Source organism: Ambystoma mexicanum, chromosome 5q (genome assembly GCF_040938575.1).
Source record: "Ambystoma mexicanum isolate Mex_15411 chromosome 5q, UKY_AmexF1_1, whole genome shotgun sequence".
Lineage (NCBI taxonomy): Eukaryota > Metazoa > Chordata > Amphibia > Caudata > Ambystomatidae > Ambystoma > Ambystoma mexicanum.
Window position 1 is genome coordinate 1,273,982,790 of NC_090933.1, and position 22,177 is coordinate 1,274,004,966.

At 60.9% G+C, this 22,177-nt stretch overlaps 28 non-coding genes across 28 annotated transcripts; all 28 read right to left on the bottom strand.

Annotated features, from left to right (window-relative positions):
• Positions 1-9: 9 nt before the first annotated feature.
• LOC138499120 (U1 spliceosomal RNA) lies at positions 10-173 on the bottom strand. Its single transcript, XR_011279154.1, has one exon. It is a non-coding gene; the product is annotated as a U1 spliceosomal RNA (small nuclear RNA).
• A 612-nt stretch (positions 174-785) lies between these two features.
• Positions 786-949, bottom strand: LOC138499121 (U1 spliceosomal RNA). The gene has a single exon (XR_011279155.1). It is a non-coding gene; the product is annotated as a U1 spliceosomal RNA (small nuclear RNA).
• Positions 950-1,744: 795 nt separating this feature from the next.
• LOC138499122 (U1 spliceosomal RNA) lies at positions 1,745-1,908 on the bottom strand. The gene has a single exon (XR_011279156.1). It is a non-coding gene; the product is annotated as a U1 spliceosomal RNA (small nuclear RNA).
• A 612-nt stretch (positions 1,909-2,520) lies between these two features.
• Positions 2,521-2,684, bottom strand: LOC138499123 (U1 spliceosomal RNA). The gene has a single exon (XR_011279157.1). It is a non-coding gene; the product is annotated as a U1 spliceosomal RNA (small nuclear RNA).
• A 612-nt stretch (positions 2,685-3,296) lies between these two features.
• On the bottom strand, positions 3,297-3,460 carry LOC138499124 (U1 spliceosomal RNA). Its single transcript, XR_011279158.1, has one exon. It is a non-coding gene; the product is annotated as a U1 spliceosomal RNA (small nuclear RNA).
• A 598-nt stretch (positions 3,461-4,058) lies between these two features.
• Positions 4,059-4,222, bottom strand: LOC138498926 (U1 spliceosomal RNA). The gene has a single exon (XR_011279018.1). It is a non-coding gene; the product is annotated as a U1 spliceosomal RNA (small nuclear RNA).
• A 612-nt stretch (positions 4,223-4,834) lies between these two features.
• Positions 4,835-4,998, bottom strand: LOC138499126 (U1 spliceosomal RNA). Its single transcript, XR_011279160.1, has one exon. It is a non-coding gene; the product is annotated as a U1 spliceosomal RNA (small nuclear RNA).
• Positions 4,999-5,610: 612 nt separating this feature from the next.
• On the bottom strand, positions 5,611-5,774 carry LOC138499127 (U1 spliceosomal RNA). Its single transcript, XR_011279161.1, has one exon. It is a non-coding gene; the product is annotated as a U1 spliceosomal RNA (small nuclear RNA).
• A 794-nt stretch (positions 5,775-6,568) lies between these two features.
• LOC138499129 (U1 spliceosomal RNA) lies at positions 6,569-6,732 on the bottom strand. The gene has a single exon (XR_011279162.1). It is a non-coding gene; the product is annotated as a U1 spliceosomal RNA (small nuclear RNA).
• A 612-nt stretch (positions 6,733-7,344) lies between these two features.
• Positions 7,345-7,508, bottom strand: LOC138499130 (U1 spliceosomal RNA). The gene has a single exon (XR_011279163.1). It is a non-coding gene; the product is annotated as a U1 spliceosomal RNA (small nuclear RNA).
• Positions 7,509-8,120: 612 nt separating this feature from the next.
• On the bottom strand, positions 8,121-8,284 carry LOC138499131 (U1 spliceosomal RNA). The gene has a single exon (XR_011279164.1). It is a non-coding gene; the product is annotated as a U1 spliceosomal RNA (small nuclear RNA).
• Positions 8,285-8,896: 612 nt separating this feature from the next.
• On the bottom strand, positions 8,897-9,060 carry LOC138498927 (U1 spliceosomal RNA). Its single transcript, XR_011279019.1, has one exon. It is a non-coding gene; the product is annotated as a U1 spliceosomal RNA (small nuclear RNA).
• A 612-nt stretch (positions 9,061-9,672) lies between these two features.
• LOC138499132 (U1 spliceosomal RNA) lies at positions 9,673-9,836 on the bottom strand. The gene has a single exon (XR_011279165.1). It is a non-coding gene; the product is annotated as a U1 spliceosomal RNA (small nuclear RNA).
• Positions 9,837-10,448: 612 nt separating this feature from the next.
• LOC138499133 (U1 spliceosomal RNA) lies at positions 10,449-10,612 on the bottom strand. Its single transcript, XR_011279166.1, has one exon. It is a non-coding gene; the product is annotated as a U1 spliceosomal RNA (small nuclear RNA).
• Positions 10,613-11,407: 795 nt separating this feature from the next.
• On the bottom strand, positions 11,408-11,571 carry LOC138499134 (U1 spliceosomal RNA). Its single transcript, XR_011279167.1, has one exon. It is a non-coding gene; the product is annotated as a U1 spliceosomal RNA (small nuclear RNA).
• A 612-nt stretch (positions 11,572-12,183) lies between these two features.
• On the bottom strand, positions 12,184-12,347 carry LOC138499135 (U1 spliceosomal RNA). Its single transcript, XR_011279168.1, has one exon. It is a non-coding gene; the product is annotated as a U1 spliceosomal RNA (small nuclear RNA).
• Positions 12,348-12,959: 612 nt separating this feature from the next.
• Positions 12,960-13,123, bottom strand: LOC138499136 (U1 spliceosomal RNA). The gene has a single exon (XR_011279169.1). It is a non-coding gene; the product is annotated as a U1 spliceosomal RNA (small nuclear RNA).
• A 612-nt stretch (positions 13,124-13,735) lies between these two features.
• LOC138498928 (U1 spliceosomal RNA) lies at positions 13,736-13,899 on the bottom strand. The gene has a single exon (XR_011279020.1). It is a non-coding gene; the product is annotated as a U1 spliceosomal RNA (small nuclear RNA).
• Positions 13,900-14,511: 612 nt separating this feature from the next.
• LOC138499138 (U1 spliceosomal RNA) lies at positions 14,512-14,675 on the bottom strand. Its single transcript, XR_011279171.1, has one exon. It is a non-coding gene; the product is annotated as a U1 spliceosomal RNA (small nuclear RNA).
• Positions 14,676-15,287: 612 nt separating this feature from the next.
• LOC138499140 (U1 spliceosomal RNA) lies at positions 15,288-15,451 on the bottom strand. The gene has a single exon (XR_011279172.1). It is a non-coding gene; the product is annotated as a U1 spliceosomal RNA (small nuclear RNA).
• Positions 15,452-16,063: 612 nt separating this feature from the next.
• LOC138499141 (U1 spliceosomal RNA) lies at positions 16,064-16,227 on the bottom strand. The gene has a single exon (XR_011279173.1). It is a non-coding gene; the product is annotated as a U1 spliceosomal RNA (small nuclear RNA).
• A 612-nt stretch (positions 16,228-16,839) lies between these two features.
• On the bottom strand, positions 16,840-17,003 carry LOC138499142 (U1 spliceosomal RNA). The gene has a single exon (XR_011279174.1). It is a non-coding gene; the product is annotated as a U1 spliceosomal RNA (small nuclear RNA).
• Positions 17,004-17,615: 612 nt separating this feature from the next.
• LOC138498936 (U1 spliceosomal RNA) lies at positions 17,616-17,779 on the bottom strand. Its single transcript, XR_011279027.1, has one exon. It is a non-coding gene; the product is annotated as a U1 spliceosomal RNA (small nuclear RNA).
• Positions 17,780-18,391: 612 nt separating this feature from the next.
• On the bottom strand, positions 18,392-18,555 carry LOC138498929 (U1 spliceosomal RNA). The gene has a single exon (XR_011279021.1). It is a non-coding gene; the product is annotated as a U1 spliceosomal RNA (small nuclear RNA).
• Positions 18,556-19,167: 612 nt separating this feature from the next.
• Positions 19,168-19,331, bottom strand: LOC138499031 (U1 spliceosomal RNA). Its single transcript, XR_011279083.1, has one exon. It is a non-coding gene; the product is annotated as a U1 spliceosomal RNA (small nuclear RNA).
• A 795-nt stretch (positions 19,332-20,126) lies between these two features.
• Positions 20,127-20,290, bottom strand: LOC138499143 (U1 spliceosomal RNA). The gene has a single exon (XR_011279175.1). It is a non-coding gene; the product is annotated as a U1 spliceosomal RNA (small nuclear RNA).
• A 612-nt stretch (positions 20,291-20,902) lies between these two features.
• Positions 20,903-21,066, bottom strand: LOC138499144 (U1 spliceosomal RNA). Its single transcript, XR_011279176.1, has one exon. It is a non-coding gene; the product is annotated as a U1 spliceosomal RNA (small nuclear RNA).
• Positions 21,067-21,678: 612 nt separating this feature from the next.
• On the bottom strand, positions 21,679-21,842 carry LOC138499145 (U1 spliceosomal RNA). Its single transcript, XR_011279177.1, has one exon. It is a non-coding gene; the product is annotated as a U1 spliceosomal RNA (small nuclear RNA).
• Positions 21,843-22,177: the final 335 nt, after the last annotated feature.

Below are 22,177 nucleotides of genomic sequence, written 5' to 3' on the forward strand. Positions count from 1 at the left end.
CCAATAAATCAGGGGATAGCGCGAACGCAGTCCCCCACTACCAGAAATAATGCAGTCGAGTATCCCGCATTTGGGGACATCGCAGGGGTCAGCAAATCCGATGTGCAATGGATGAGCCTCACCCTGGGAGATCTGCCTTGTTGATCACAGATGCTCCCCTGCCAGGTAAGTATGAGTTGCGAGCAAGAGGGCAGGGGTTGGGCCTGTTCTGGAATCCCCGCTAAGCGAGGGTGAGAAGGCAGGCCCTGACCCAGCCCCAGCCCTCCCGGAAGCCCCGAGCGCCTGCAGAGCTGCCTGTCCCACGTTCAGGGGGAAGCTCCGGCAGGCAGAGCTCAGCAGAAGAGGCACATTGCAGCACAGGTCCTTTCTCCCATCAGGCCCTGCTCCGCCCGAGATTTGCATACATTCCGGCCTGGCCCCCAGCCTGCAGGCCCAGTCGGATAGCGAGCAGGCCTGGTGCAGTGCGCCCACTGGCCTGTCGGCCCCCAGGGCCCATGGCCCTCCTGAGCCGACAGGCCACCCCGCTTAACAAGAGCGTCTTGGGTGGGGTGCTCCCCAGCAGGACACGGCAACGCCGTGAAGGCAACGCCCGATCGTGCCCGATCGGTGCTAGGCGCCTGTGCACTTGACCCCTCCAGTGAATGCTGGCCCTCTGGACTGCAGCAACATTCAGAGGCTACCTACTCACACACGTGACTTAAGAAACTCTGCTGCAAGACCAGGGGCTCCGTGTGTAAACAAGCTGACTCTGCACACTAAACTTTTTCTTTCTTTGACCAATAAATCAGGGGATAGCGCGAACGCAGTCCCCCACTACCAGAAATAATGCAGTCGAGTATCCCGCATTTGGGGACATCGCAGGGGTCAGCAAATCCGATGTGCAATGGATGAGCCTCACCCTGGGAGATCTGCCTTGTTGATCACAGATGCTCCCCTGCCAGGTAAGTATGAGTTGCGAGCAAGAGGGCAGGGGTTGGGCCTGTTCTGGAATCCCCGCTAAGCGAGGGTGAGAAGGCAGGCCCTGACCCAGCCCCAGCCCTCCCGGAAGCCCCGAGCGCCTGCAGAGCTGCCTGTCCCACGTTCAGGGGGAAGCTCCGGCAGGCAGAGCTCAGCAGAAGAGGCACATTGCAGCACAGGTCCTTTCTCCCATCAGGCCCTGCTCCGCCCGAGATTTGCATACATTCCGGCCTGGCCCCCAGCCTGCAGGCCCAGTCGGATAGCGAGCAGGCCTGGTGCAGTGCGCCCACTGGCCTGTCGGCCCCCAGGGCCCATGGCCCTCCTGAGCCGACAGGCCACCCCGCTTAACAAGAGCGTCTTGGGTGGGGTGCTCCCCAGCAGGACACGGCAACGCCGTGAAGGCAACGCCCGATCGTGCCCGATCGGTGCTCGGACGGGGCCGGCGGCAGCTGGTAGCCAGTGAACCCCCCCCCCCCCCAATCCCCAGGAGCTGGATGGGACTTCTTAAGGTTGGAGGGCCTGGCCGTGATAACAGAGCCCGGGCGGGGCGGGGCAGGGCGGCTTCAAGAACTACTGGGGCCCCTGATATCATGGGGCGCACAAGTCTGGGGTTAGGCGCCTGTGCACTTGACCCCTCCAGTGAATGCTGGCCCTCTGGACTGCAGCAACATTCAGAGGCTACCTACTCACACACGTGACTTAAGAAACTCTGCTGCAAGACCAGGGGCTCCGTGTGTAAACAAGCTGACTCTGCACACTAAACTTTTTCTTTCTTTGACCAATAAATCAGGGGATAGCGCGAACGCAGTCCCCCACTACCAGAAATAATGCAGTCGAGTATCCCGCATTTGGGGACATCGCAGGGGTCAGCAAATCCGATGTGCAATGGATGAGCCTCACCCTGGGAGATCTGCCTTGTTGATCACAGATGCTCCCCTGCCAGGTAAGTATGAGTTGCGAGCAAGAGGGCAGGGGTTGGGCCTGTTCTGGAATCCCCGCTAAGCGAGGGTGAGAAGGCAGGCCCTGACCCAGCCCTAGCCCTCCCGGAAGCCCCGAGCGCCTGCAGAGCTGCCTGTCCCACGTTCAGGGGGAAGCTCCGGCAGGCAGAGCTCAGCAGAAGAGGCACATTGCAGCACAGGTCCTTTCTCCCATCAGGCCCTGCTCCGCACGAGATTTGCATAAATTCCGGCCTGGCCGCCAGCCTGCAGGCCCAGTCGGATAGCGAGCAGGCCTGGTGCAGTGCGCCCACTGGCCTGTCGGCCCCCAGGGCCCATGGCCCTCCTGAGCCGACAGGCCACCCCGCTTAACAAGAGCGTCTTGGGTGGGGTGCTCCCCAGCAGGACACGGCAACGCCGTGAAGGCAACGCCCGATCGTGCCCGATCGGTGCTAGGCGCCTGTGCACTTGACCCCTCCAGTGAATGCTGGCCCTCTGGACTGCAGCAACATTCAGAGGCTACCTACTCACACACGTGACTTAAGAAACTCTGCTGCAAGACCAGGGGCTCCGTGTGTAAACAAGCTGACTCTGCACACTAAACTTTTTCTTTCTTTGACCAATAAATCAGGGGATAGCGCGAACGCAGTCCCCCACTACCAGAAATAATGCAGTCGAGTATCCCGCATTTGGGGACATCGCAGGGGTCAGCAAATCCGATGTGCAATGGATGAGCCTCACCCTGGGAGATCTGCCTTGTTGATCACAGATGCTCCCCTGCCAGGTAAGTATGAGTTGCGAGCAAGAGGGCAGGGGTTGGGCCTGTTCTGGAATCCCCGCTAAGCGAGGGTGAGAAGGCAGGCCCTGACCCAGCCCCAGCCCTCCCGGAAGCCCCGAGCGCCTGCAGAGCTGCCTGTCCCACGTTCAGGGGGAAGCTCCGGCAGGCAGAGCTCAGCAGAAGAGGCACATTGCAGCACAGGTCCTTTCTCCCATCAGGCCCTGCTCCGCCCGAGATTTGCATACATTCCGGCCTGGCCCCCAGCCTGCAGGCCCAGTCGGATAGCGAGCAGGCCTGGTGCAGTGCGCCCACTGGCCTGTCGGCCCCCAGGGCCCATGGCCCTCCTGAGCCGACAGGCCACCCCGCTTAACAAGAGCGTCTTGGGTGGGGTGCTCCCCAGCAGGACACGGCAACGCCGTGAAGGCAACGCCCGATCGTGCCCGATCGGTGCTAGGCGCCTGTGCACTTGACCCCTCCAGTGAATGCTGGCCCTCTGGACTGCAGCAACATTCAGAGGCTACCTACTCACACACGTGACTTAAGAAACTCTGCTGCAAGACCAGGGGCTCCGTGTGTAAACAAGCTGACTCTGCACACTAAACTTTTTCTTTCTTTGACCAATAAATCAGGGGATAGCGCGAACGCAGTCCCCCACTACCAGAAATAATGCAGTCGAGTATCCCGCATTTGGGGACATCGCAGGGGTCAGCAAATCCGATGTGCAATGGATGAGCCTCACCCTGGGAGATCTGCCTTGTTGATCACAGATGCTCCCCTGCCAGGTAAGTATGAGTTGCGAGCAAGAGGGCAGGGGTTGGGCCTGTTCTGGAATCCCCGCTAAGCGAGGGTGAGAAGGCAGGCCCTGACCCAGCCCCAGCCCTCCCGGAAGCCCCGAGCGCCTGCAGAGCTGCCTGTCCCACGTTCAGGGGGAAGCTCCGGCAGGCAGAGCTCAGCAGAAGAGGCACATTGCAGCACAGGTCCTTTCTCCCATCAGGCCCTGCTCCGCCCGAGATTTGCATACATTCCGGCCTGGCCCCCAGCCTGCAGGCCCAGTCGGATAGCGAGCAGGCCTGGTGCAGTGCGCCCACTGGCCTGTCGGCCCCCAGGGCCCATGGCCCTCCTGAGCCGACAGGCCACCCCGCTTAACAAGAGCGTCTTGGGTGGGGTGCTCCCCAGCAGGACACGGCAACGCCCGATCGTGCCCGATCGGTGCTAGGCGCCTGTGCACTTGACCCCTCCAGTGAATGCTGGCCCTCTGGACTGCAGCAACATTCAGAGGCTACCTACTCACACACGTGACTTAAGAAACTCTGCTGCAAGACCAGGGGCTCCGTGTGTAAACAAGCTGACTCTGCACACTAAACTTTTTCTTTCTTTGACCAATAAATCAGGGGATAGCGCGAACGCAGTGCCCCACTACCAGAAATAATGCAGTCGAGTATCCCGCATTTGGGGACATCGCAGGGGTCAGCAAATCCGATGTGCAATGGATGAGCCTCACCCTGGGAGATCTGCCTTGTTGATCACAGATGCTCCCCTGCCAGGTAAGTATGAGTTGCGAGCAAGAGGGCAGGGGTTGGGCCTGTTCTGGAATCCCCGCTAAGCGAGGGTGAGAAGGCAGGCCCTGACCCAGCCCCAGCCCTCCCGGAAGCCCCGAGCGCCTGCAGAGCTGCCTGTCCCACGTTCAGGGGGAAGCTCCGGCAGGCAGAGCTCAGCAGAAGAGGCACATTGCAGCACAGGTCCTTTCTCCCATCAGGCCCTGCTCCGCCCGAGATTTGCATACATTCCGGCCTGGCCCCCAGCCTGCAGGCCCAGTCGGATAGCGAGCAGGCCTGGTGCAGTGCGCCCACTGGCCTGTCGGCCCCCAGGGCCCATGGCCCTCCTGAGCCGACAGGCCACCCCGCTTAACAAGAGCGTCTTGGGTGGGGTGCTCCCCAGCAGGACACGGCAACGCCGTGAAGGCAACGCCCGATCGTGCCCGATCGGTGCTAGGCGCCTGTGCACTTGACCCCTCCAGTGAATGCTGGCCCTCTGGACTGCAGCAACATTCAGAGGCTACCTACTCACACACGTGACTTAAGAAACTCTGCTGCAAGACCAGGGGCTCCGTGTGTAAACAAGCTGACTCTGCACACTAAACTTTTTCTTTCTTTGACCAATAAATCAGGGGATAGCGCGAACGCAGTCCCCCACTACCAGAAATAATGCAGTCGAGTATCCCGCATTTGGGGACATCGCAGGGGTCAGCAAATCCGATGTGCAATGGATGAGCCTCACCCTGGGAGATCTGCCTTGTTGATCACAGATGCTCCCCTGCCAGGTAAGTATGAGTTGCGAGCAAGAGGGCAGGGGTTGGGCCTGTTCTGGAATCCCCGCTAAGCGAGGGTGAGAAGGCAGGCCCTGACCCAGCCCCAGCCCTCCCGGAAGCCCCGAGCGCCTGCAGAGCTGCCTGTCCCACGTTCAGGGGGAAGCTCCGGCAGGCAGAGCTCAGCAGAAGAGGCACATTGCAGCACAGGTCCTTTCTCCCATCAGGCCCTGCTCCGCCCGAGATTTGCATACATTCCGGCCTGGCCCCCAGCCTGCAGGCCCAGTCGGATAGCGAGCAGGCCTGGTGCAGTGCGCCCACTGGCCTGTCGGCCCCCAGGGCCCATGGCCCTCCTGAGCCGACAGGCCACCCCGCTTAACAAGAGCGTCTTGGGTGGGGTGCTCCCCAGCAGGACACGGCAACGCCGTGAAGGCAACGCCCGATCGTGCCCGATCGGTGCTAGGCGCCTGTGCACTTGACCCCTCCAGTGAATGCTGGCCCTCTGGACTGCAGCAACATTCAGAGGCTACCTACTCACACACGTGACTTAAGAAACTCTGCTGCAAGACCAGGGGCTCCGTGTGTAAACAAGCTGACTCTGCACACTAAACTTTTTCTTTCTTTGACCAATAAATCAGGGGATAGCGCGAACGCAGTCCCCCACTACCAGAAATAATGCAGTCGAGTATCCCGCATTTGGGGACATCGCAGGGGTCAGCAAATCCGATGTGCAATGGATGAGCCTCACCCTGGGAGATCTGCCTTGTTGATCACAGATGCTCCCCTGCCAGGTAAGTATGAGTTGCGAGCAAGAGGGCAGGGGTTGGGCCTGTTCTGGAATCCCCGCTAAGCGAGGGTGAGAAGGCAGGCCCTGACCCAGCCCCAGCCCTCCCGGAAGCCCCGAGCGCCTGCAGAGCTGCCTGTCCCACGTTCAGGGGGAAGCTCCGGCAGGCAGAGCTCAGCAGAAGAGGCACATTGCAGCACAGGTCCTTTCTCCCATCAGGCCCTGCTCCGCCCGAGATTTGCATACATTCCGGCCTGGCCCCCAGCCTGCAGGCCCAGTCGGATAGCGAGCAGGCCTGGTGCAGTGCGCCCACGGGCCTGTCGGCCCCCAGGGCCCATGGCCCTCCTGAGCCGACAGGCCACCCCGCTTAACAAGAGCGTCTTGGGTGGGGTGCTCCCCAGCAGGACACGGCAACGCCGTGAAGGCAACGCCCGATCGTGCCCGATTGGTGCTCGGACGGGGCCGGCGGCAGCTGGTAGCCAGTGAACCCCCCCCCCCCCAATCCCCAGGAGCTGGATGGGACTTCTTAAGGTTGGAGGGCCTGGCCGTGATAACAGAGCCCGGGCGGGGCGGGGCAGGGCGGCTTCAAGAACTACTGGGGCCCCTGATATCATGGGGCGCACAAGTCTGGGGTTAGGCGCCTGTGCACTTGACCCCTCCAGTGAATGCTGGCCCTCTGGACTGCAGCAACATTCAGAGGCTACCTACTCACACACGTGACTTAAGAAACTCTGCTGCAAGACCAGGGGCTCCGTGTGTAAACAAGCTGACTCTGCACACTAAACTTTTTCTTTCTTTGACCAATAAATCAGGGGATAGCGCGAACGCAGTCCCCCACTACCAGAAATAATGCAGTCGAGTATCCCGCATTTGGGGACATCGCAGGGGTCAGCAAATCCGATGTGCAATGGATGAGCCTCACCCTGGGAGATCTGCCTTGTTGATCACAGATGCTCCCCTGCCAGGTAAGTATGAGTTGCGAGCAAGAGGGCAGGGGTTGGGCCTGTTCTGGAATCCCCGCTAAGCGAGGGTGAGAAGGCAGGCCCTGACCCAGCCCTAGCCCTCCCGGAAGCCCCGAGCGCCTGCAGAGCTGCCTGTCCCACGTTCAGGGGGAAGCTCCGGCAGGCAGAGCTCAGCAGAAGAGGCACATTGCAGCACAGGTCCTTTCTCCCATCAGGCCCTGCTCCGCACGAGATTTGCATAAATTCCGGCCTGGCCGCCAGCCTGCAGGCCCAGTCGGATAGCGAGCAGGCCTGGTGCAGTGCGCCCACTGGCCTGTCGGCCCCCAGGGCCCATGGCCCTCCTGAGCCGACAGGCCACCCCGCTTAACAAGAGCGTCTTGGGTGGGGTGCTCCCCAGCAGGACACGGCAACGCCGTGAAGGCAACGCCCGATCGTGCCCGATCGGTGCTAGGCGCCTGTGCACTTGACCCCTCCAGTGAATGCTGGCCCTCTGGACTGCAGCAACATTCAGAGGCTACCTACTCACACACGTGACTTAAGAAACTCTGCTGCAAGACCAGGGGCTCCGTGTGTAAACAAGCTGACTCTGCACACTAAACTTTTTCTTTCTTTGACCAATAAATCAGGGGATAGCGCGAACGCAGTCCCCCACTACCAGAAATAATGCAGTCGAGTATCCCGCATTTGGGGACATCGCAGGGGTCAGCAAATCCGATGTGCAATGGATGAGCCTCACCCTGGGAGATCTGCCTTGTTGATCACAGATGCTCCCCTGCCAGGTAAGTATGAGTTGCGAGCAAGAGGGCAGGGGTTGGGCCTGTTCTGGAATCCCCGCTAAGCGAGGGTGAGAAGGCAGGCCCTGACCCAGCCCCAGCCCTCCCGGAAGCCCCGAGCGCCTGCAGAGCTGCCTGTCCCACGTTCAGGGGGAAGCTCCGGCAGGCAGAGCTCAGCAGAAGAGGCACATTGCAGCACAGGTCCTTTCTCCCATCAGGCCCTGCTCCGCCCGAGATTTGCATACATTCCGGCCTGGCCCCCAGCCTGCAGGCCCAGTCGGATAGCGAGCAGGCCTGGTGCAGTGCGCCCACTGGCCTGTCGGCCCCCAGGGCCCATGGCCCTCCTGAGCCGACAGGCCACCCCGCTTAACAAGAGCGTCTTGGGTGGGGTGCTCCCCAGCAGGACACGGCAACGCCGTGAAGGCAACGCCCGATCGTGCCCGATCGGTGCTAGGCGCCTGTGCACTTGACCCCTCCAGTGAATGCTGGCCCTCTGGACTGCAGCAACATTCAGAGGCTACCTACTCACACACGTGACTTAAGAAACTCTGCTGCAAGACCAGGGGCTCCGTGTGTAAACAAGCTGACTCTGCACACTAAACTTTTTCTTTCTTTGACCAATAAATCAGGGGATAGCGCGAACGCAGTCCCCCACTACCAGAAATAATGCAGTCGAGTATCCCGCATTTGGGGACATCGCAGGGGTCAGCAAATCCGATGTGCAATGGATGAGCCTCACCCTGGGAGATCTGCCTTGTTGATCACAGATGCTCCCCTGCCAGGTAAGTATGAGTTGCGAGCAAGAGGGCAGGGGTTGGGCCTGTTCTGGAATCCCCGCTAAGCGAGGGTGAGAAGGCAGGCCCTGACCCAGCCCCAGCCCTCCCGGAAGCCCCGAGCGCCTGCAGAGCTGCCTGTCCCACGTTCAGGGGGAAGCTCCGGCAGGCAGAGCTCAGCAGAAGAGGCACATTGCAGCACAGGTCCTTTCTCCCATCAGGCCCTGCTCCGCCCGAGATTTGCATACATTCCGGCCTGGCCCCCAGCCTGCAGGCCCAGTCGGATAGCGAGCAGGCCTGGTGCAGTGCGCCCACTGGCCTGTCGGCCCCCAGGGCCCATGGCCCTCCTGAGCCGACAGGCCACCCCGCTTAACAAGAGCGTCTTGGGTGGGGTGCTCCCCAGCAGGACACGGCAACGCCGTGAAGGCAACGCCCGATCGTGCCCGATCGGTGCTAGGCGCCTGTGCACTTGACCCCTCCAGTGAATGCTGGCCCTCTGGACTGCAGCAACATTCAGAGGCTACCTACTCACACACGTGACTTAAGAAACTCTGCTGCAAGACCAGGGGCTCCGTGTGTAAACAAGCTGACTCTGCACACTAAACTTTTTCTTTCTTTGACCAATAAATCAGGGGATAGCGCGAACGCAGTGCCCCACTACCAGAAATAATGCAGTCGAGTATCCCGCATTTGGGGACATCGCAGGGGTCAGCAAATCCGATGTGCAATGGATGAGCCTCACCCTGGGAGATCTGCCTTGTTGATCACAGATGCTCCCCTGCCAGGTAAGTATGAGTTGCGAGCAAGAGGGCAGGGGTTGGGCCTGTTCTGGAATCCCCGCTAAGCGAGGGTGAGAAGGCAGGCCCTGACCCAGCCCCAGCCCTCCCGGAAGCCCCGAGCGCCTGCAGAGCTGCCTGTCCCACGTTCAGGGGGAAGCTCCGGCAGGCAGAGCTCAGCAGAAGAGGCACATTGCAGCACAGGTCCTTTCTCCCATCAGGCCCTGCTCCGCCCGAGATTTGCATACATTCCGGCCTGGCCCCCAGCCTGCAGGCCCAGTCGGATAGCGAGCAGGCCTGGTGCAGTGCGCCCACTGGCCTGTCGGCCCCCAGGGCCCATGGCCCTCCTGAGCCGACAGGCCACCCCGCTTAACAAGAGCGTCTTGGGTGGGGTGCTCCCCAGCAGGACACGGCAACGCCGTGAAGGCAACGCCCGATCGTGCCCGATCGGTGCTAGGCGCCTGTGCACTTGACCCCTCCAGTGAATGCTGGCCCTCTGGACTGCAGCAACATTCAGAGGCTACCTACTCACACACGTGACTTAAGAAACTCTGCTGCAAGACCAGGGGCTCCGTGTGTAAACAAGCTGACTCTGCACACTAAACTTTTTCTTTCTTTGACCAATAAATCAGGGGATAGCGCGAACGCAGTCCCCCACTACCAGAAATAATGCAGTCGAGTATCCCGCATTTGGGGACATCGCAGGGGTCAGCAAATCCGATGTGCAATGGATGAGCCTCACCCTGGGAGATCTGCCTTGTTGATCACAGATGCTCCCCTGCCAGGTAAGTATGAGTTGCGAGCAAGAGGGCAGGGGTTGGGCCTGTTCTGGAATCCCCGCTAAGCGAGGGTGAGAAGGCAGGCCCTGACCCAGCCCCAGCCCTCCCGGAAGCCCCGAGCGCCTGCAGAGCTGCCTGTCCCACGTTCAGGGGGAAGCTCCGGCAGGCAGAGCTCAGCAGAAGAGGCACATTGCAGCACAGGTCCTTTCTCCCATCAGGCCCTGCTCCGCCCGAGATTTGCATACATTCCGGCCTGGCCCCCAGCCTGCAGGCCCAGTCGGATAGCGAGCAGGCCTGGTGCAGTGCGCCCACTGGCCTGTCGGCCCCCAGGGCCCATGGCCCTCCTGAGCCGACAGGCCACCCCGCTTAACAAGAGCGTCTTGGGTGGGGTGCTCCCCAGCAGGACACGGCAACGCCGTGAAGGCAACGCCCGATCGTGCCCGATCGGTGCTAGGCGCCTGTGCACTTGACCCCTCCAGTGAATGCTGGCCCTCTGGACTGCAGCAACATTCAGAGGCTACCTACTCACACACGTGACTTAAGAAACTCTGCTGCAAGACCAGGGGCTCCGTGTGTAAACAAGCTGACTCTGCACACTAAACTTTTTCTTTCTTTGACCAATAAATCAGGGGATAGCGCGAACGCAGTCCCCCACTACCAGAAATAATGCAGTCGAGTATCCCGCATTTGGGGACATCGCAGGGGTCAGCAAATCCGATGTGCAATGGATGAGCCTCACCCTGGGAGATCTGCCTTGTTGATCACAGATGCTCCCCTGCCAGGTAAGTATGAGTTGCGAGCAAGAGGGCAGGGGTTGGGCCTGTTCTGGAATCCCCGCTAAGCGAGGGTGAGAAGGCAGGCCCTGACCCAGCCCCAGCCCTCCCGGAAGCCCCGAGCGCCTGCAGAGCTGCCTGTCCCACGTTCAGGGGGAAGCTCCGGCAGGCAGAGCTCAGCAGAAGAGGCACATTGCAGCACAGGTCCTTTCTCCCATCAGGCCCTGCTCCGCCCGAGATTTGCATACATTCCGGCCTGGCCCCCAGCCTGCAGGCCCAGTCGGATAGCGAGCAGGCCTGGTGCAGTGCGCCCACTGGCCTGTCGGCCCCCAGGGCCCATGGCCCTCCTGAGCCGACAGGCCACCCCGCTTAACAAGAGCGTCTTGGGTGGGGTGCTCCCCAGCAGGACACGGCAACGCCGTGAAGGCAACGCCCGATCGTGCCCGATTGGTGCTCGGACGGGGCCGGCGGCAGCTGGTAGCCAGTGAACCCCCCCCCCCCCCAATCCCCAGGAGCTGGATGGGACTTCTTAAGGTTGGAGGGCCTGGCCGTGATAACAGAGCCCGGGCGGGGCGGGGCAGGGCGGCTTCAAGAACTACTGGGGCCCCTGATATCATGGGGCGCACAAGTCTGGGGTTAGGCGCCTGTGCACTTGACCCCTCCAGTGAATGCTGGCCCTCTGGACTGCAGCAACATTCAGAGGCTACCTACTCACACACGTGACTTAAGAAACTCTGCTGCAAGACCAGGGGCTCCGTGTGTAAACAAGCTGACTCTGCACACTAAACTTTTTCTTTCTTTGACCAATAAATCAGGGGATAGCGCGAACGCAGTCCCCCACTACCAGAAATAATGCAGTCGAGTATCCCGCATTTGGGGACATCGCAGGGGTCAGCAAATCCGATGTGCAATGGATGAGCCTCACCCTGGGAGATCTGCCTTGTTGATCACAGATGCTCCCCTGCCAGGTAAGTATGAGTTGCGAGCAAGAGGGCAGGGGTTGGGCCTGTTCTGGAATCCCCGCTAAGCGAGGGTGAGAAGGCAGGCCCTGACCCAGCCCTAGCCCTCCCGGAAGCCCCGAGCGCCTGCAGAGCTGCCTGTCCCACGTTCAGGGGGAAGCTCCGGCAGGCAGAGCTCAGCAGAAGAGGCACATTGCAGCACAGGTCCTTTCTCCCATCAGGCCCTGCTCCGCACGAGATTTGCATAAATTCCGGCCTGGCCGCCAGCCTGCAGGCCCAGTCGGATAGCGAGCAGGCCTGGTGCAGTGCGCCCACTGGCCTGTCGGCCCCCAGGGCCCATGGCCCTCCTGAGCCGACAGGCCACCCCGCTTAACAAGAGCGTCTTGGGTGGGGTGCTCCCCAGCAGGACACGGCAACGCCGTGAAGGCAACGCCCGATCGTGCCCGATCGGTGCTAGGCGCCTGTGCACTTGACCCCTCCAGTGAATGCTGGCCCTCTGGACTGCAGCAACATTCAGAGGCTACCTACTCACACACGTGACTTAAGAAACTCTGCTGCAAGACCAGGGGCTCCGTGTGTAAACAAGCTGACTCTGCACACTAAACTTTTTCTTTCTTTGACCAATAAATCAGGGGATAGCGCGAACGCAGTCCCCCACTACCAGAAATAATGCAGTCGAGTATCCCGCATTTGGGGACATCGCAGGGGTCAGCAAATCCGATGTGCAATGGATGAGCCTCACCCTGGGAGATCTGCCTTGTTGATCACAGATGCTCCCCTGCCAGGTAAGTATGAGTTGCGAGCAAGAGGGCAGGGGTTGGGCCTGTTCTGGAATCCCCGCTAAGCGAGGGTGAGAAGGCAGGCCCTGACCCAGCCCCAGCCCTCCCGGAAGCCCCGAGCGCCTGCAGAGCTGCCTGTCCCACGTTCAGGGGGAAGCTCCGGCAGGCAGAGCTCAGCAGAAGAGGCACATTGCAGCACAGGTCCTTTCTCCCATCAGGCCCTGCTCCGCCCGAGATTTGCAAACATTCCGGCCTGGCCCCCAGCCTGCAGGCCCAGTCGGATAGCGAGCAGGCCTGGTGCAGTGCGCCCACTGGCCTGTCGGCCCCCAGGGCCCATGGCCCTCCTGAGCCGACAGGCCACCCCGCTTAACAAGAGCGTCTTGGGTGGGGTGCTCCCCAGCAGGACACGGCAACGCCGTGAAGGCAACGCCCGATCGTGCCCGATCGGTGCTAGGCGCCTGTGCACTTGACCCCTCCAGTGAATGCTGGCCCTCTGGACTGCAGCAACATTCAGAGGCTACCTACTCACACACGTGACTTAAGAAACTCTGCTGCAAGACCAGGGGCTCCGTGTGTAAACAAGCTGACTCTGCACACTAAACTTTTTCTTTCTTTGACCAATAAATCAGGGGATAGCGCGAACGCAGTCCCCCACTACCAGAAATAATGCAGTCGAGTATCCCGCATTTGGGGACATCGCAGGGGTCAGCAAATCCGATGTGCAATGGATGAGCCTCACCCTGGGAGATCTGCCTTGTTGATCACAGATGCTCCCCTGCCAGGTAAGTATGAGTTGCGAGCAAGAGGGCAGGGGTTGGGCCTGTTCTGGAATCCCCGCTAAGCGAGGGTGAGAAGGCAGGCCCTGACCCAGCCCCAGCCCTCCCGGAAGCCCCGAGCGCCTGCAGAGCTGCCTGTCCCACGTTCAGGGGGAAGCTCCGGCAGGCAGAGCTCAGCAGAAGAGGCACATTGCAGCACAGGTCCTTTCTCCCATCAGGCCCTGCTCCGCCCGAGATTTGCATACATTCCGGCCTGGCCCCCAGCCTGCAGGCCCAGTCGGATAGCGAGCAGGCCTGGTGCAGTGCGCCCACTGGCCTGTCGGCCCCCAGGGCCCATGGCCCTCCTGAGCCGACAGGCCACCCCGCTTAACAAGAGCGTCTTGGGTGGGGTGCTCCCCAGCAGGACACGGCAACGCCGTGAAGGCAACGCCCGATCGTGCCCGATCGGTGCTAGGCGCCTGTGCACTTGACCCCTCCAGTGAATGCTGGCCCTCTGGACTGCAGCAACATTCAGAGGCTACCTACTCACACACGTGACTTAAGAAACTCTGCTGCAAGACCAGGGGCTCCGTGTGTAAACAAGCTGACTCTGCACACTAAACTTTTTCTTTCTTTGACCAATAAATCAGGGGATAGCGCGAACGCAGTGCCCCACTACCAGAAATAATGCAGTCGAGTATCCCGCATTTGGGGACATCGCAGGGGTCAGCAAATCCGATGTGCAATGGATGAGCCTCACCCTGGGAGATCTGCCTTGTTGATCACAGATGCTCCCCTGCCAGGTAAGTATGAGTTGCGAGCAAGAGGGCAGGGGTTGGGCCTGTTCTGGAATCCCCGCTAAGCGAGGGTGAGAAGGCAGGCCCTGACCCAGCCCCAGCCCTCCCGGAAGCCCCGAGCGCCTGCAGAGCTGCCTGTCCCACGTTCAGGGGGAAGCTCCGGCAGGCAGAGCTCAGCAGAAGAGGCACATTGCAGCACAGGTCCTTTCTCCCATCAGGCCCTGCTCCGCCCGAGATTTGCATACATTCCGGCCTGGCCCCCAGCCTGCAGGCCCAGTCGGATAGCGAGCAGGCCTGGTGCAGTGCGCCCACTGGCCTGTCGGCCCACAGGGCCCATGGCCCTCCTGAGCCGACAGGCCACCCCGCTTAACAAGAGCGTCTTGGGTGGGGTGCTCCCCAGCAGGACACGGCAACGCCGTGAAGGCAACGCCCGATCGTGCCCGATCGGTGCTAGGCGCCTGTGCACTTGACCCCTCCAGTGAATGCTGGCCCTCTGGACTGCAGCAACATTCAGAGGCTACCTACTCACACACGTGACTTAAGAAACTCTGCTGCAAGACCAGGGGCTCCGTGTGTAAACAAGCTGACTCTGCACACTAAACTTTTTCTTTCTTTGACCAATAAATCAGGGGATAGCGCGAACGCAGTCCCCCACTACCAGAAATAATGCAGTCGAGTATCCCGCATTTGGGGACATCGCAGGGGTCAGCAAATCCGATGTGCAATGGATGAGCCTCACCCTGGGAGATCTGCCTTGTTGATCACAGATGCTCCCCTGCCAGGTAAGTATGAGTTGCGAGCAAGAGGGCAGGGGTTGGGCCTGTTCTGGAATCCCCGCTAAGCGAGGGTGAGAAGGCAGGCCCTGACCCAGCCCCAGCCCTCCCGGAAGCCCCGAGCGCCTGCAGAGCTGCCTGTCCCACGTTCAGGGGGAAGCTCCGGCAGGCAGAGCTCAGCAGAAGAGGCACATTGCAGCACAGGTCCTTTCTCCCATCAGGCCCTGCTCCGCCCGAGATTTGCATACATTCCGGCCTGGCCCCCAGCCTGCAGGCCCAGTCGGATAGCGAGCAGGCCTGGTGCAGTGCGCCCACTGGCCTGTCGGCCCCCAGGGCCCATGGCCCTCCTGAGCCGACAGGCCACCCCGCTTAACAAGAGCGTCTTGGGTGGGGTGCTCCCCAGCAGGACACGGCAACGCCGTGAAGGCAACGCCCGATCGTGCCCGATCGGTGCTAGGCGCCTGTGCACTTGACCCCTCCAGTGAATGCTGGCCCTCTGGACTGCAGCAACATTCAGAGGCTACCTACTCACACACGTGACTTAAGAAACTCTGCTGCAAGACCAGGGGCTCCGTGTGTAAACAAGCTGACTCTGCACACTAAACTTTTTCTTTCTTTGACCAATAAATCAGGGGATAGCGCGAACGCAGTCCCCCACTACCAGAAATAATGCAGTCGAGTATCCCGCATTTGGGGACATCGCAGGGGTCAGCAAATCCGATGTGCAATGGATGAGCCTCACCCTGGGAGATCTGCCTTGTTGATCACAGATGCTCCCCTGCCAGGTAAGTATGAGTTGCGAGCAAGAGGGCAGGGGTTGGGCCTGTTCTGGAATCCCCGCTAAGCGAGGGTGAGAAGGCAGGCCCTGACCCAGCCCCAGCCCTCCCGGAAGCCCCGAGCGCCTGCAGAGCTGCCTGTCCCACGTTCAGGGGGAAGCTCCGGCAGGCAGAGCTCAGCAGAAGAGGCACATTGCAGCACAGGTCCTTTCTCCCATCAGGCCCTGCTCCGCCCGAGATTTGCATACATTCCGGCCTGGCCCCCAGCCTGCAGGCCCAGTCGGATAGCGAGCAGGCCTGGTGCAGTGCGCCCACTGGCCTGTCGGCCCCCAGGGCCCATGGCCCTCCTGAGCCGACAGGCCACCCCGCTTAACAAGAGCGTCTTGGGTGGGGTGCTCCCCAGCAGGACACGGCAACGCCGTGAAGGCAACGCCCGATCGTGCCCGATCGGTGCTAGGCGCCTGTGCACTTGACCCCTCCAGTGAATGCTGGCCCTCTGGACTGCAGCAACATTCAGAGGCTACCTACTCACACACGTGACTTAAGAAACTCTGCTGCAAGACCAGGGGCTCCGTGTGTAAACAAGCTGACTCTGCACACTAAACTTTTTCTTTCTTTGACCAATAAATCAGGGGATAGCGCGAACGCAGTCCCCCACTACCAGAAATAATGCAGTCGAGTATCCCGCATTTGGGGACATCGCAGGGGTCAGCAAATCCGATGTGCAATGGATGAGCCTCACCCTGGGAGATCTGCCTTGTTGATCACAGATGCTCCCCTGCCAGGTAAGTATGAGTTGCGAGCAAGAGGGCAGGGGTTGGGCCTGTTCTGGAATCCCCGCTAAGCGAGGGTGAGAAGGCAGGCCCTGACCCAGCCCCAGCCCTCCCGGAAGCCCCGAGCGCCTGCAGAGCTGCCTGTCCCACGTTCAGGGGGAAGCTCCGGCAGGCAGAGCTCAGCAGAAGAGGCACATTGCAGCACAGGTCCTTTCTCCCATCAGGCCCTGCTCCGCCCGAGATTTGCATACATTCCGGCCTGGCCCCCAGCCTGCAGGCCCAGTCGGATAGCGAGCAGGCCTGGTGCAGTGCGCCCACTGGCCTGTCGGCCCCCAGGGCCCATGGCCCTCCTGAGCCGACAGGCCACCCCGCTTAACAAGAGCGTCTTGGGTGGGGTGCTCCCCAGCAGGACACGGCAACGCCGTGAAGGCAACGCCCGATCGTGCCCGATCGGTGCTAGGCGCCTGTGCACTTGACCCCTCCAGTGAATGCTGGCCCTCTGGACTGCAGCAACATTCAGAGGCTACCTACTCACACACGTGACTTAAGAAACTCTGCTGCAAGACCAGGGGCTCCGTGTGTAAACAAGCTGACTCTGCACACTAAACTTTTTCTTTCTTTGACCAATAAATCAGGGGATAGCGCGAACGCAGTCCCCCACTACCAGAAATAATGCAGTCGAGTATCCCGCATTTGGGGACATCGCAGGGGTCAGCAAATCCGATGTGCAATGGATGAGCCTCACCCTGGGAGATCTGCCTTGTTGATCACAGATGCTCCCCTGCCAGGTAAGTATGAGTTGCGAGCAAGAGGGCAGGGGTTGGGCCTGTTCTGGAATCCCCGCTAAGCGAGGGTGAGAAGGCAGGCCCTGACCCAGCCCCAGCCCTCCCGGAAGCCCCGAGCGCCTGCAGAGCTGCCTGTCCCACGTTCAGGGGGAAGCTCCGGCAGGCAGAGCTCAGCAGAAGAGGCACATTGCAGCACAGGTCCTTTCTCCCATCAGGCCCTGCTCCGCCCGAGATTTGCATACATTCCGGCCTGGCCCCCAGCCTGCAGGCCCAGTCGGATAGCGAGCAGGCCTGGTGCAGTGCGCCCACTGGCCTGTCGGCCCCCAGGGCCCATGGCCCTCCTGAGCCGACAGGCCACCCCGCTTAACAAGAGCGTCTTGGGTGGGGTGCTCCCCAGCAGGACACGGCAACGCCGTGAAGGCAACGCCCGATCGTGCCCGATCGGTGCTAGGCGCCTGTGCACTTGACCCCTCCAGTGAATGCTGGCCCTCTGGACTGCAGCAACATTCAGAGGCTACCTACTCACACACGTGACTTAAGAAACTCTGCTGCAAGACCAGGGGCTCCGTGTGTAAACAAGCTGACTCTGCACACTAAACTTTTTCTTTCTTTGACCAATAAATCAGGGGATAGCGCGAACGCAGTCCCCCACTACCAGAAATAATGCAGTCGAGTATCCCGCATTTGGGGACATGGCAGGGGTCAGCAAATCCGATGTGCAATGGATGAGCCTCACCCTGGGAGATCTGCCTTGTTGATCACAGATGCTCCCCTGCCAGGTAAGTATGAGTTGCGAGCAAGAGGGCAGGGGTTGGGCCTGTTCTGGAATCCCCGCTAAGCGAGGGTGAGAAGGCAGGCCCTGACCCAGCCCCAGCCCTCCCGGAAGCCCCGAGCGCCTGCAGAGCTGCCTGTCCCACGTTCAGGGGGAAGCTCCGGCAGGCAGAGCTCAGCAGAAGAGGCACATTGCAGCACAGGTCCTTTCTCCCATCAGGCCCTGCTCCGCCCGAGATTTGCATACATTCCGGCCTGGCCCCCAGCCTGCAGGCCCAGTCGGATAGCGAGCAGGCCTGGTGCAGTGCGCCCACTGGCCTGTCGGCCCCCAGGGCCCATGGCCCTCCTGAGCCGACAGGCCACCCCGCTTAACAAGAGCGTCTTGGGTGGGGTGCTCCCCAGCAGGACACGGCAACGCCGTGAAGGCAACGCCCGATCGTGCCCGATCGGTGCTAGGCGCCTGTGCACTTGACCCCTCCAGTGAATGCTGGCCCTCTGGACTGCAGCAACATTCAGAGGCTACCTACTCACACACGTGACTTAAGAAACTCTGCTGCAAGACCAGGGGCTCCGTGTGTAAACAAGCTGACTCTGCACACTAAACTTTTTCTTTCTTTGACCAATAAATCAGGGGATAGCGCGAACGCAGTGCCCCACTACCAGAAATAATGCAGTCGAGTATCCCGCATTTGGGGACATCGCAGGGGTCAGCAAATCCGATGTGCAATGGATGAGCCTCACCCTGGGAGATCTGCCTTGTTGATCACAGATGCTCCCCTGCCAGGTAAGTATGAGTTGCGAGCAAGAGGGCAGGGGTTGGGCCTGTTCTGGAATCCCCGCTAAGCGAGGGTGAGAAGGCAGGCCCTGACCCAGCCCCAGCCCTCCCGGAAGCCCCGAGCGCCTGCAGAGCTGCCTGTCCCACGTTCAGGGGGAAGCTCCGGCAGGCAGAGCTCAGCAGAAGAGGCACATTGCAGCACAGGTCCTTTCTCCCATCAGGCCCTGCTCCGCCCGAGATTTGCATACATTCCGGCCTGGCCCCCAGCCTGCAGGCCCAGTCGGATAGCGAGCAGGCCTGGTGCAGTGCGCCCACTGGCCTGTCGGCCCCCAGGGCCCATGGCCCTCCTGAGCCGACAGGCCACCCCGCTTAACAAGAGCGTCTTGGGTGGGGTGCTCCCCAGCAGGACACGGCAACGCCGTGAAGGCAACGCCCGATCGTGCCCGATCGGTGCTAGGCGCCTGTGCACTTGACCCCTCCAGTGAATGCTGGCCCTCTGGACTGCAGCAACATTCAGAGGCTACCTACTCACACACGTGACTTAAGAAACTCTGCTGCAAGACCAGGGGCTCCGTGTGTAAACAAGCTGACTCTGCACACTAAACTTTTTCTTTCTTTGACCAATAAATCAGGGGATAGCGCGAACGCAGTCCCCCACTACCAGAAATAATGCAGTCGAGTATCCCGCATTTGGGGACATCGCAGGGGTCAGCAAATCCGATGTGCAATGGATAAGCCTCACCCTGGGAGATCTGCCTTGTTGATCACAGATGCTCCCCTGCCAGGTAAGTATGAGTTGCGAGCAAGAGGGCAGGGGTTGGGCCTGTTCTGGAATCCCCGCTAAGCGAGGGTGAGAAGGCAGGCCCTGACCCAGCCCCAGCCCTCCCGGAAGCCCCGAGCGCCTGCAGAGCTGCCTGTCCCACGTTCAGGGGGAAGCTCCGGCAGGCAGAGCTCAGCAGAAGAGGCACATTGCAGCACAGGTCCTTTCTCCCATCAGGCCCTGCTCCGCCCGAGATTTGCATACATTCCGGCCTGGCCCCCAGCCTGCAGGCCCAGTCGGATAGCGAGCAGGCCTGGTGCAGTGCGCCCACTGGCCTGTCGGCCCCCAGGGCCCATGGCCCTCCTGAGCCGACAGGCCACCCCGCTTAACAAGAGCGTCTTGGGTGGGGTGCTCCCCAGCAGGACACGGCAACGCCGTGAAGGCAACGCCCGATCGTGCCCGATCGGTGCTCGGACGGGGCCGGCGGCAGCTGGTAGCCAGTGAACCCCCCCCCCCCCCAATCCCCAGGAGCTGGATGGGACTTCTTAAGGTTGGAGGGCCTGGCCGTGATAACAGAGCCCGGGCGGGGCGGGGCAGGGCGGCTTCAAGAACTACTGGGGCCCCTGATATCATGGGGCGCACAAGTCTGGGGTTAGGCGCCTGTGCACTTGACCCCTCCAGTGAATGCTGGCCCTCTGGACTGCAGCAACATTCAGAGGCTACCTACTCACACACGTGACTTAAGAAACTCTGCTGCAAGACCAGGGGCTCCGTGTGTAAACAAGCTGACTCTGCACACTAAACTTTTTCTTTCTTTGACCAATAAATCAGGGGATAGCGCGAACGCAGTCCCCCACTACCAGAAATAATGCAGTCGAGTATCCCGCATTTGGGGACATCGCAGGGGTCAGCAAATCCGATGTGCAATGGATGAGCCTCACCCTGGGAGATCTGCCTTGTTGATCACAGATGCTCCCCTGCCAGGTAAGTATGAGTTGCGAGCAAGAGGGCAGGGGTTGGGCCTGTTCTGGAATCCCCGCTAAGCGAGGGTGAGAAGGCAGGCCCTGACCCAGCCCTAGCCCTCCCGGAAGCCCCGAGCGCCTGCAGAGCTGCCTGTCCCACGTTCAGGGGGAAGCTCCGGCAGGCAGAGCTCAGCAGAAGAGGCACATTGCAGCACAGGTCCTTTCTCCCATCAGGCCCTGCTCCGCACGAGATTTGCATAAATTCCGGCCTGGCCGCCAGCCTGCAGGCCCAGTCGGATAGCGAGCAGGCCTGGTGCAGTGCGCCCACTGGCCTGTCGGCCCCCAGGGCCCATGGCCCTCCTGAGCCGACAGGCCACCCCGCTTAACAAGAGCGTCTTGGGTGGGGTGCTCCCCAGCAGGACACGGCAACGCCGTGAAGGCAACGCCCGATCGTGCCCGATCGGTGCTAGGCGCCTGTGCACTTGACCCCTCCAGTGAATGCTGGCCCTCTGGACTGCAGCAACATTCAGAGGCTACCTACTCACACACGTGACTTAAGAAACTCTGCTGCAAGACCAGGGGCTCCGTGTGTAAACAAGCTGACTCTGCACACTAAACTTTTTCTTTCTTTGACCAATAAATCAGGGGATAGCGCGAACGCAGTCCCCCACTACCAGAAATAATGCAGTCGAGTATCCCGCATTTGGGGACATCGCAGGGGTCAGCAAATCCGATGTGCAATGGATGAGCCTCACCCTGGGAGATCTGCCTTGTTGATCACAGATGCTCCCCTGCCAGGTAAGTATGAGTTGCGAGCAAGAGGGCAGGGGTTGGGCCTGTTCTGGAATCCCCGCTAAGCGAGGGTGAGAAGGCAGGCCCTGACCCAGCCCCAGCCCTCCCGGAAGCCCCGAGCGCCTGCAGAGCTGCCTGTCCCACGTTCAGGGGGAAGCTCCGGCAGGCAGAGCTCAGCAGAAGAGGCACATTGCAGCACAGGTCCTTTCTCCCATCAGGCCCTGCTCCGCCCGAGATTTGCATACATTCCGGCCTGGCCCCCAGCCTGCAGGCCCAGTCGGATAGCGAGCAGGCCTGGTGCAGTGCGCCCACTGGCCTGTCGGCCCCCAGGGCCCATGGCCCTCCTGAGCCGACAGGCCACCCCGCTTAACAAGAGCGTCTTGGGTGGGGTGCTCCCCAGCAGGACACGGCAACGCCGTGAAGGCAACGCCCGATCGTGCCCGATCGGTGCTAGGCGCCTGTGCACTTGACCCCTCCAGTGAATGCTGGCCCTCTGGACTGCAGCAACATTCAGAGGCTACCTACTCACACACGTGACTTAAGAAACTCTGCTGCAAGACCAGGGGCTCCGTGTGTAAACAAGCTGACTCTGCACACTAAACTTTTTCTTTCTTTGACCAATAAATCAGGGGATAGCGCGAACGCAGTCCCCCACTACCAGAAATAATGCAGTCGAGTATCCCGCATTTGGGGACATCGCAGGGGTCAGCAAATCCGATGTGCAATGGATGAGCCTCACCCTGGGAGATCTGCCTTGTTGATCACAGATGCTCCCCTGCCAGGTAAGTATGAGTTGCGAGCAAGAGGGCAGGGGTTGGGCCTGTTCTGGAATCCCCGCTAAGCGAGGGTGAGAAGGCAGGCCCTGACCCAGCCCCAGCCCTCCCGGAAGCCCCGAGCGCCTGCAGAGCTGCCTGTCCCACGTTCAGGGGGAAGCTCCGGCAGGCAGAGCTCAGCAGAAGAGGCACATTGCAGCACAGGTCCTTTCTCCCATCAGGCCCTGCTCCGCCCGAGATTTGCATACATTCCGGCCTGGCCCCCAGCCTGCAGGCCCAGTCGGATAGCGAGCAGGCCTGGTGCAGTGCGCCCACTGGCCTGTCGGCCCACAGGGCCCATGGCCCTCCTGAG